The sequence below is a fragment of the Peromyscus eremicus genome, chromosome X, assembly GCF_949786415.1.
Source record: "Peromyscus eremicus chromosome X, PerEre_H2_v1, whole genome shotgun sequence".
Lineage (NCBI taxonomy): Eukaryota > Metazoa > Chordata > Mammalia > Rodentia > Cricetidae > Peromyscus > Peromyscus eremicus.
In genome coordinates, this window is record NC_081439.1 from 111,414,104 (window position 1) to 111,425,941 (window position 11,838).

The 11,838-nt window shown below is 39.6% G+C and overlaps 1 long non-coding RNA gene across 1 annotated transcript; it reads left to right on the top strand.

Annotated features, from left to right (window-relative positions):
• Positions 1-5,348: 5,348 nt before the first annotated feature.
• LOC131898831 (uncharacterized) lies at positions 5,349-6,359 on the top strand. The gene is made up of 3 exons (XR_009376031.1): positions 5,349-5,684; positions 5,804-5,913; positions 6,270-6,359. It is a non-coding gene; the product is annotated as an uncharacterized LOC131898831 (long non-coding RNA).
• The last annotated feature ends 5,479 nt before the right edge of the window (positions 6,360-11,838 follow it).

Sequence of the window (11,838 nt, forward strand, 5' to 3'; positions counted from 1 at the left end):
TATTCCTACTCCTTCTGGAAGCAATGTTGATGCTCATGATCTTCTTACCACTGGACACCATTGTGACTTCCATGATCTCTCCTTCTATTAGTGACCATATTAAGGTAAGTTTTCTTTTTGGCAATATATAGAATGGTAATTCCCAAGATTTAATGAACCTTTGTTAACTTAGCTGATATCTGTAATTCATGCTGACACTTGCACCCATGCTGATGTCATTGACTGCTGCTGCCTCTGTTAACCTTGTCGATGTCTATGTATGGACCTGACAGGAATTCCTATTGTTTCTGTAAGCCATGTGGATGCATATGGTCCTTGTTACCATGGCATAATATCTTGATTGCCATGACTTCTCTGGACCCTTATGACCACATTGATGTATATGTTTTGTGTTGCCAATATAAAGAATGTAAATTTCCAAGAACAAAAATGCCAACTGAAACTAAGTTGACAACCTGAATACTTGTTGTCACCTCCAAACAAATTGAATTCATTCATCCCCGATACATCTGTTAAACATGCAGATGTCCATGAGCAGACATACCATGCCATTCCTACTATTTCTGGAAGCCATGTTGATGCCAGGGTTCTTTCTTGCCCATGGATCTGATGTTGATATCCATCTGTCCCCCTACCTGAGACCATATTGATGCAATTGTTCTGTCTTTTCAACAAGAAGAATGTTAATTTCCCTGATCTCAACTACCATAGTAAACTATGTGGCTATCCATTCAACATGCTACCACCTGAAACCTTGGGGATTTAATTGATCCCTGCTGCTCCTGTTACCCATATGGATGTCTATGATTGGAACTATAATGCTTTTCCTACTACTTCTGGTAACATTCTTGATGCTCATGGTCTTGTAAACCAATGGACACCATGCAGCCATGCTGATGCCATTGATCACTGCTGCCTTTGCAATCCCTTCTGATATTAATGAATGGAGCTCCCATGTATTCCTATTGTTTTTGTAAGCCATGTTGATGCAGGTGGTCCTTTATACCATGGGTTAACATCTTGTTTGCCATAAATTCTCCAGCCCCTTATGGCCATATTAAGGCAAGTGTTCCTTTTTGGCAGTGTGTAGAATACCAATTTCCAATACTTAACAAGTGTTGGTAACTAAGCAGATATCCCTAATTCATGAGACAACCTCCAACCATGCTGATGTCATTGATCTCTGTTAACCCTGTTGTTGTCTATGAATGCATCTCCAATGCATTCCTATTGGTTCTGTAAGACATGTTGATGCATGTGGTCATTATTACTGTGGGATAATACCTTGACTGCTTTGAATTCTCCATCCCCTTATCATCTTATTCTTGTAATTGTTCTGTGTTGCCCATATAAAGAATGTAATTTCCAAGAATTGATATACTAACAGAAACTAAGTTAATATATTGAATACATGATGTTACCTCCAAACAAGTTGAGGTCATTAATCTCAGCTGAGTCTCTTAAACATGTGCATGTCCATGATTGGAACTACAATGCTATTCCTACTCCTTCTGGAAGCAATGTTGATGCTCATATACTTCTTACCACTACACACCATGGTGACTTTGATGATCTCTCCTGCTACAAGTGACCATATTAAGGTAAGTGTACCTTTTTGGCAATATATAGAATGGTAAATCCCAAGATTTAATGAAGCTTTGTTAACTTAGCTGATATCTGTAATTCATTCTGCCACCTGCACCCATGTTTATGTCATTAACCTCTGCTTCCTCTGTTAACCTTGTCGATGTCTATGAATGGACCTGACAGGAATTCCTATTGTTCTGTAAGCCATATAGATGCATGTGGTCCCTGTTACCATGGGATAACATCTTGATTGCCATTACCTCTCTGGCTCCTTATGACCATATTAATGTAAATGTTCTGTGTTGCCAATATAAAAAATGTAAATTTCCAAGAACAAAATTCCAACTGAAACTAAGTTGACACCAGGTATACATGTTGTCACCTCCAACTAAATTGAATTCATTCATCCTTGCTGCATCTATTATATATGTGTATGTCCATGAGCAGACATATCATGCTATTCCTACTATTTCTGGAATCATGTTGATGCCAGGGTTCTTTTCTTGCCCATGGATCTGATGTTGATGTCCATCTGTCCTGCTACTTGAGACCATGTTCTGTCTTTCCATCATGAAGAAAGTTTATTTTCCTCATCTCAAGTACCAAAGTAAACTATGTGGCTAACCATTCAACATGTTGCCACCTGAAACCTTGTGGATTTAATTGATCCCTGCTAATTATGTTACCCATACGTATATCCATGTTTAGAAGTACAATGCTTTTCCTAGTACTTCTGGTAGCAGTGTTGATGCTCATGTTTTTGTAAACATCTTGACACCATGTTGGTTTACATGATCTCTCCCGATACTGGTGATCATGTTAATGTAGGTGTTCCTTGTTGCCAATGTATAGAATGGTAATTTCCAAGATTTAACCAACTTTTGGTAACTAATTGATATACATAATTCATGCTGTCACCTGCAGCCATGCTGATGTCATTGATCACTGCTGCCTTTGCAAACCCTGCTGTTATTAATGAATGGAGCTCCCATGCATTCCTATTGGTTCTGTAAGCCATGTTGGTGCAGGTGGTCCTTTTTACCATGGGTTTATATCTCGTTTGCCATATATTCTCTGGCCCCTTATGGCTATATTATGGCAAGTGTTCCTTTTTGGCAATGTGTAGAATGGTAATTTCCAAGATTTATCTAGCATTGGTAACTAAGCAAATATCCATAATTAATGCTGCCACCTCCTACCATGCTGATATCCTTGATCCCTGTTGCCACTGTTAACCCTGTTGATGTCTGTGAATGCACCTCCAATGCATCTGTTGGTTCTGTAAGCCATGTTGATGCATTTGGTCCTTGTTACCAGGGGATAACACCTTGATTTCTTTGAATTCTCCATCCCCTTATCACCTTATTTTTGTAAGTGTTCTGGGTTACTCATATGAAGAATGTAACTTCCAGGAATTGAAATACTAACAGAAACTAAGTTAATATCCTGAATACATGCTGCTACCTCCAAACAAGTTGAGGTCTTTAATCCCAGCTGAGTCTCTTAAAAATGTTCATGTCCATGATTGGAACCACAATGCTATTCCTACTCCTTCTGGAAGCAATGTTGATGCTCATGATCTTCTTAACACTGGACACCAGGTTGATTTCCATGATCTCTCCTGCTACAAGTGACCATTTTAATGTAAGTGTTCTTTTTTGGCAACATATTCAATGGTAATTCCTACGATATAATGAACCTTTGGTAACTTAGCTGGTATCTGTAATTCATGTTTACACCTGCACTCGTGCTGATGTCACTGACCCCTACTGCCTCTGTTTACCTTGTTGATGTCTATGAAAGGACCTGCCGGCATTCTTATTGGTTCTGTAAGCCATGTTGATGCATGTGGTCCTTGTTTTATTGGGATAACATCTTGATTGCCATGACCTCTCTGGCCCCTTATGGCCATATTAAGGTAAGTGTACATTTTTCCAACATGAGGAATGTAAATTTCCATGAACTGAAATAGCAACTGAAGCTTAGTTGATATCTGAAATACTTGCTGCTACCTCCATATAAATTGAATTCATTTATCCCTGCTGCATCTGGTAAACATGTGGATGTCCAGGATCCATTGTCTTATGGTACTTCTGGCATTACTGGAAGCCATGTGGATGCCTGTGGTCCTTCTTGCCAGTATATTCCATATAGATTTCCTTGAACTCTTGCCACCTGTGACAATGTTAATGTTAAGTGTCCTGTGCTGTCAATTGAAGAACATTAATTTCCAAGAATTTAACCACCAACTGAAACTAAGTTGATATACAGAATGCATGGTGCCACTTCCAAACATTTTGAAGTCATTGATCCCTCCTGCCTCTGTTGGACATATTGGTGTTTATAATTCTAATTATGATATTCCTAGTACATTTGAAATCCATGATGATGCCCATCATATTTGCACCAGTGGATACCATATTCTTTTTTGTGATCTCTGCTGCTGTCTTTCACCTTGTTAAATTAAACGTTCTGTCACCAGCATGAAGAATATTAAGTTCCAAGATTTAACCATTGAAATGTTAAGTTCCAAGATATCACTAATCTTGGAAACTAATATTATATCCATAATTCTTGGTATCATCTGAATCCATGGTCATTTTATTGATCCCACTTGTCTCTGTTAACCATGTTGATGCCTATGATCAGAACTTCCATGCTATTCTTATTCCTTCTGGAAGCCATGTTGATTCCCATAATCCTTGTTACCACTGGATAACGTCTCGGTATTGTTGACCTGTGTGGTCAATTATGACCATATTAAGATAAACTTTCTGTTATTCTAACATGAACAAAGTAAATTTACTAGAATTCAACTACCATCTGAAACTAAGTTAATATCCAAATTCATACTGCTGTCTATAAACATGTTGATGCCATTGTTTCCTGCTCCCTCTTAACGGTTTTGATGTCCATGGTCAGACATTCCATGGTATTCCTACTATTTCTGGGAGGCATGTTAATGCCTGTGGTTCTTCTTGCTCCTCAATATGAAGTTTATATCTATCTTTCCTGCCATGGTATTGTGAATGAGAAAAATGTTAATTTTCAAGATTTATTGTGCAGTCTGACAATAAGTTGATATCTATGATTCATGCTGCCACCTGCAACCATGTTGATGTCATTGATCCTACTTTGTTAGTCAAATTGATGTCTAACATAGGACATCATGCTATTCCTGCTTCTTCTGGAAGCCATGTAGATGCCTGCGGTCCTTCTTAACCACTACATACATTGTTGATGTCCAATATCTCTCCTGCCCCTTTTGACTGCATTAAATTATTGTTTTGTGTTACCAACATGCAGAATGTTAATTTGCAAGATTTAACCCACCATCCAAATTTAAGATGAAATCCATAATTCATGATGCCACCTGAAACCATTTTGATGCCATTTATCCCATGTGCCTCTGTTAACCAAATTGATGTCCATGATTGGATGACCTACCATGCTCTTCCTACTATTTCTGGAAGCCTTGTTGATGCTTGTGGTCTGTCTTACTGTAGCTATGACATTGATGTCCATATCCATGGAGATCTTCTGCTACCTGAGACCCTATTGATGCAAGAGTTCTGTGCTGCCAACATGATGAATGTTAATTGCCATGATCTCAGCTACCATCTGAAACTGTTGATATTTACATGCTACCACCTGCAACCTTGTTGATGACATTGATGCCTACTGTCCTCTTTATCATGTTCATGAACCTTACTATGCTATTCCTATTGGTTTGAAGTCCATGTTGATACTTTGTGGTACTTTTTGCTCCTGGATAAGATGTTGATGTTGATGGTCTGACCTGCCACCTAAGACCATGCTGAGGTAAGTTTTCTGTGTTGCCAACATGAAGAATATTGATTTCCATGAGTTGATCTGCCATTGGAACTGAAGTTGATATCTGTAATTCATTCTGTCCCTGGAACCATGTTGATACCACTGATTCTTGCTTATTTTGTTTATCATGTTTATTACCACGATCTGACCTACCATGCTGTCCCTACTGCTTCTGGAAGCCATGTTGATGCCTGTGGTTCTTGGTGCCCAGGGATATGATATTGATGTCGGTGTTCTGTTCTGACTCCTGAATCCATGCTGAGGTAAATGGTTTGTTTTTTTTTTTTTTTTTTTTTTTTTTGCCAGTGTGAAGTATGTTCTTCTTCTTGATCTAACCTACTATCCAAAACTAAGTTGTACTTCATCACCCATGCTTCTGCAGGCACCACATTGATGTCACTGATCCTTGCTGCATGTTTTAACTATGTTGATATCCATGAGCCAACCCTCCATACAAAACTATGTTGATGTTATGGATCCTTCCTACTTCTGGTAAGCATGTTGATGTTCCTGTCTCAATGTGACAGCAGAGGCTATGCTGCCACTGGTAACCGTGTTGATGCATATATCTAGTCTCTCTTTCCACTGAACACCATGTCATTTCCATGATCCTACTCATTCTGAAAGCTACATTGATAGTCTTTGTCTTTGCTACCACCAGAGACCATGTTGTTGTCCTTGTTCCATACTTTACCAGTAACCATGCTGCTGTCCCTGATCTGTGCTGCCTTTGTTAACCATGTTGTTGTCTTGGATTTGATCTGCCCCCCAAAGCTATGTTGATATTACTGATTTGTACTGCCAGTGGCAAACATTTTGATGTCTCTGAACCTTGCTGCCTCTGCTAGCTATGTTGCTGCCCATGATCTGACCTACCATTCAACCAAACTGCTTCAGGGAGCCATGGCGATGCTGGCGGTCCTTGTTCCCCCTGGATGTGATGGTGACGTCCATGTTCTGTCCTTCCAACTGAGACCACATTGAGGTAAGTATTCTGTGCTGCCAACATAAATAATGTTGATTTCCTTGATCCCACATGCCACTCAGATCTAATTTAATACTCTTGATGCATGCTGCTGCAGGAAATCATGTTGATGTCACTGTTCTTTGCTGCATCTTCTAACCATGTTGATGTTCATCATCCAACCTACCGTCCAAACTTTGTTGATGTTACTGATCTATGTTGTAGCTGTCAACCATGTTGAGGTTACTGAACTTTGCTACCACCTGTAACCATATTGATGTCTGCAGTGTACAGTGTCATCAGAAACAATGTTGAAGTCATTCGTCCATACTGCTGCCTGAGACCCAGCTCAAGTAAGTTTCCTGTGTCACTCATGTGTACAATATTGATTTCCATGATCTGTCTGCCACCTGAAACTAAGTTGATATCCACGATCTATACTGACACAGGCAACCATGTTGATGTGACTGATTCTCGCTGCCTGTCTTAACCTTACTGATATCCATGATTCGACCTGTCATCTGAAACTTTGTTGATGTCACTGATCTTTGCTTTTGCTGTCAACCATGTTGATGCTATTGAAACTTGCTTCCGCTTGTAACCATACTGCTGTCTGTAGTCTGTTATCATCTGAGACAATGCAGAAATCAGTGGTGCATACTACCACCTGAGACCCACTTCAGGTAAGTATCCTATGTTGGCAATGTATACAATGTTGATTTCTGTGATTTGTCTGCCACCTGAAACTAAGTTGATGTATATGATCTGCCACAGGAAACCAACCTTGTTGATGTCACTGATCTTTGTTCCCTGTTTTGACCATGTGGATGTCCATTATCTGACTTAACATCTGAAATTATGTTGATGTCACTCATTCATGCTGCCCCTGATAACCATGTTTATGGCCATAGTCTTTGTTGGAATCTTAGACCTTGTGGATGTCCATTGTCCATGTTGCCACCTGAACCCATGATGATGACCATGAAGATTGTAGTCTGTGCTTTTGCTGGGGATTAGGTCAATATAAATGATCTGAGCTGCCAACAGAAACTATTTTGATATCATTAAGCCATCCTGGTGCTGGAGACCATGTTGACATCTTTGTCCTTGCTGCCACCAAAAACTATGTTTATGTTCATGCTCTGGGCTGCATGCTGAAGATCAGTTGAATATCCATGACCCAGATGCTGATGGAGAATGTGTCACGTCTGTGGTTAGTACTGCCACAAGAAGGCATCCTGATAGTGATCTTTGATGCCTCCCGCAAACATGTTATGTTGGTGATCTGTGTTGATGTCATGGACCAGATGGATGTCAGTTATCCAAGCTGTCACCAGAAATCTTGTGGACCATTGTCTGTGCTGCTGCTGGAAACCCTGTAGAAGTCTGTGATCCATTCTGCTACTGGAAACCATGTGGAAGTCCGAGATCTGTACTGCCACTGACTTCTAATGGCAGGGAGCTTCTTTTGCAGTGGTATCAATGACTGTAGAATCATAACTGAAATTCAGACAGACATTGAAGGCTTCTGTGCCACCATCCTCCAAAAAAGAAAATCCAGACAGGATCTTATTGGAGAGTCCTTGAAAGTTTTAATAAAAATACTTATCTGTAGCTCTTCACAGTTGATGGCTTCAGGCAGGAGTTGGGGAAAAACTCCTTTTTAAGGGGCTGGCCACTGCATGTTTGACCATGCTCCAATGAGTATAAGAGTAACACCATTGGACTTCTTATATTGTATTTTTTCTCTTCTGGGGGAGGATGCCACAAGGGTGGGAGGGTGGACCTGGGAGGAATGGGAAGCAAGTGTGATTGAGGTGTGTTGTATGACATTCTCAAATGATTAATAAAATATTAGGTTGGGAAAATAAAAAAAAAGTGTCAAATAGTATGTATGTTAAATTTGGCCTACAACTGATTCCTTATTTTAACTATATGACTTGAACCACAGCCTAACTATCTTAGCCATTGTTCTAGTGATGTAAAGAGACACCGTGATCAAAGCGACTATTACAAGAGAAAGCATTTAATCTGGGGCTTGTTTCAATGTCAGAGGTTTAGGCCATTATCATCATGGCAGGAAACACGGTGGCATGCCAGCAGACTCTGGAGCAGTAGTTGAAAACTACATCCCGATCCATAGGCAGAGAGAGGAAAGACTTTGGACTTGGCATGGGCTTTTGGAACCTCTCTGCCCATTCCCAGTGACACATTTCTTCCTACAAGGCCCCACTTCCTAATTCAAGCATTCAAGTACATGAGCCTATGAAGGCTATTCTTATTCAAACCATCACATTGTCTTAGAGTACTTTTTAAAATTGTTTTACTCTTTCAAGAGCTTATACATGTAGACAATATATTTTGATTTTATCCATTGACCATTTCTTCCTTTCAACTCTCTGTAGTGGTACCAGTCTGTCGTCTTCTCAACTTCATGCTTTCTGTTTTTATTATTAATAACCCTCTGAGTCCACTTAGTGTTGCCCATGTGTCCATGTGCCAGAGTCCACCTACTAGAGCATGGATAACCTAACAGAGGCCATTTCTCCAAAAGGAGTGACTTTCCTTTTCTCAGAAACCATCAGGTGCTCATAGCCCCTCCAATGGTGTGCCCTTAGACACATCCTTCACAATTCATGTTAGAACTTTGAAGTGTTTGATCTTGAGTAGGTAACCAAAGGTACTGTTAATTGGAGTATGCAGCAGTTATGTCATTTACAGAAATCTGCATTTCAAATCTCTGACTTGGTTGTCTCATTCTTTCGGCATGCTTTTCTGTGATATCCTCATAACTTTTGGTGAGTGAAGGTTAATATAGCAGATTCATCCATAGTTAAGCCCTCAGTTACTTATACTCTGTACTTTGACCAGCTATGAGTCTTTGTCTTAATCATAATACTGTGAAAAAGAAGCATTTCTGACCAAAGTTGAGAGTGACCCAAATCTAAGTGTATAAACACAAATATTCAGAAGACATATTTTAGCATGGCTGTTAAATGTAACAATAGCAGTGTGTTCACACCTAGGGGCTGTGATTTCCCTAGTTATAGGCTTTGGCCTAGTAAGTACGAAAGATCTCCTGTACAGTAGGCCTCATACTCAAGTAGAAGGTTCTTGGTTACCCTGTAACTGTCATATCACTGTTAATACCAGTGGGCAAATTTCCCAGGCAGGCCAATATTGTAGCACGCAGGACCTAGCAGTGAGGGAGACAATTTGTCTCTTGCTCGTTGCTGCTTCCATTGCACCTTCTGGAACTGTGTAAGCTAGCTAGAAGGAAGTTGAGTGATGTCTTCAAAAAAGTTTAACCATCTAGTTATAATTCGAAAATAAGAGTGGTGGCAGTAGCCTGCACTGTTTCACGTGACTCTCTGTGGCCTCTCTGACCAAAACTTGTAGGGAGGTAACTATGCTGGGCACACATTTTCATTTACTGACTCATACCTTTTGAAAGCATCATTGTCCACCTGTGGAGAGGCCTCCTCTCCAAACTCTTTTCAATATACATTATATTTCTAATTAGCTTACAATCTAGTACATTTCCACAAGGCTTCTGCATATATCCATACATATATTTCAACATCCCATCCCCATCCTCACTTAAACTTTAACCTGGATTGTCCCAACCACCTATTTCTCATTCCCTGTGTTCTCCAATCTGCTCTGATTATACAGTATTTTACACAGGTGGCTATCTCATAGCTTTCTGTATAGCATTGAACACACCCTACATTTTGATTAGACATTCCACCACCCCTTCATTTTCTCACCCTACTCCTTTGAATGTTTTATTTCTTTCCTCCTCCAGTTTATGTTTTAATATCTCCCCTCCATTAATGTGTCTCTCCCCAAAGGGCTTCTTTCTTAAGTACCTGGGTTCCACGTCAAGTCCTGGTTAATCATACACACAAAGGATTCAAAGATAACATCCACATCTAAGAGAGAACATGGCATTTGTCTTTCTGAACTGCTTGTATTACTCAGGATAAGTTCTATCAGTTCCATATATTTAACAGTAAATCTCATGATTATAATTTCTTATAGGTTAGTAATATTTCATTGTGTCTATGTGACCCAATTTCACCTTAACCATTCTTCAGTTGATGGGCATCTAGGTTGATTCAATTTCCTATTGTGAATGGAGCTGCAGTGAAGATGGATGCACAAGTGCCTCTATGGTAGGATACGAATCTCTTCTGTACATATTCAAGAGTTTTGAACATAGCTCATATGGCAGTTCTGTTTTTATATTTTTGAGAAACCTCCACATTGATTTCCACAGTGGCTACACCAGGTTGTACTCCCACAAAATGTAAATATTCCCCTCATTACATCCACATCATGATCTATCTATCTATCTATCTATCTATCTATCTATCTATCTATCTATCTAAATAAATAAATTCTGAGTGAGATAAGATCAAATCTCAAAATGTTTATTTTTTTATACATTTTAAATAATATATCACTTCATCCTTCCTTCTCTTGTAATACCCCACATCCTAATTGATGGTCTCTTTTTCTTTATTATTGTTACATATAAATATGCATGTATTTATAAATATAACCTGATGAGTCCATTTTTTAAATCTCAGGGCTAACTACTTTGTATTGAGTAACCAATTAGGTGGTCTCATTTCTTGACAGGTAAATTTTCCTTCTCTCAGCAGTCATTAGTTGCCTAGAGTTCTTTTCTAGGGGTGGAACCCTGTTCTATTTCCCTCTTACCATCATTGCCCAGGTCTTATTTAGGCAGCAATACTGTTGCAATGTCATGGGTATAGCTTCCTTTTCATTTTTAGGAGACACAATCCCATAGTAGAATTTCTTGTCCTCTGGCTCTTAAAATACTTCCGTTTCTTCTGTGATGTTTCCTGAATCCAATGTCAGGAGTTGTGTTATGTTGTAGATGTATTCTTTGGGCTTTGGCTCCTGACATTCTGTTTATCTCTCCAGCTGACTTGTTGCTGTCATGGCCTCTGTGATCTCTAGGCAAACTTTTTTATTAACACACAAATAAAGTCATATTTCAGAACAATTAAAATATAACCACATTTCATATAGGGTATTCAGTGCCTTTAATTTTTAATAATATCTTGTATTCTTTAAAAATGTTAGAGATCACAGGTCATTAGTGAGCCAGGAACAGAAGTCAGGTGGTGGTAGCCCACGCCCTTAATCTGATCACATGGCAGGCAGAGTCTCTGTGTGGTCAAGGACACAGCCAAGGGTGGTGACCCTTGAGTCTTTAATCCTAGTATCAACCATAGAGACCAGGACGTCTGTATAGAAAGGCAGTGATGTGGAAGTCATGTGACTGGGCTCAGAGCCAATGAGAACGCAGAACAGGAGAGCAATAAAACTCAAGACACACAGGAAGAAGGTCTCTCAGGGGAAGGACTGCAGTGAGTGGTAAGATAAGGTGGTCTTGGCTCTTCGCTAGTGCGTGGATC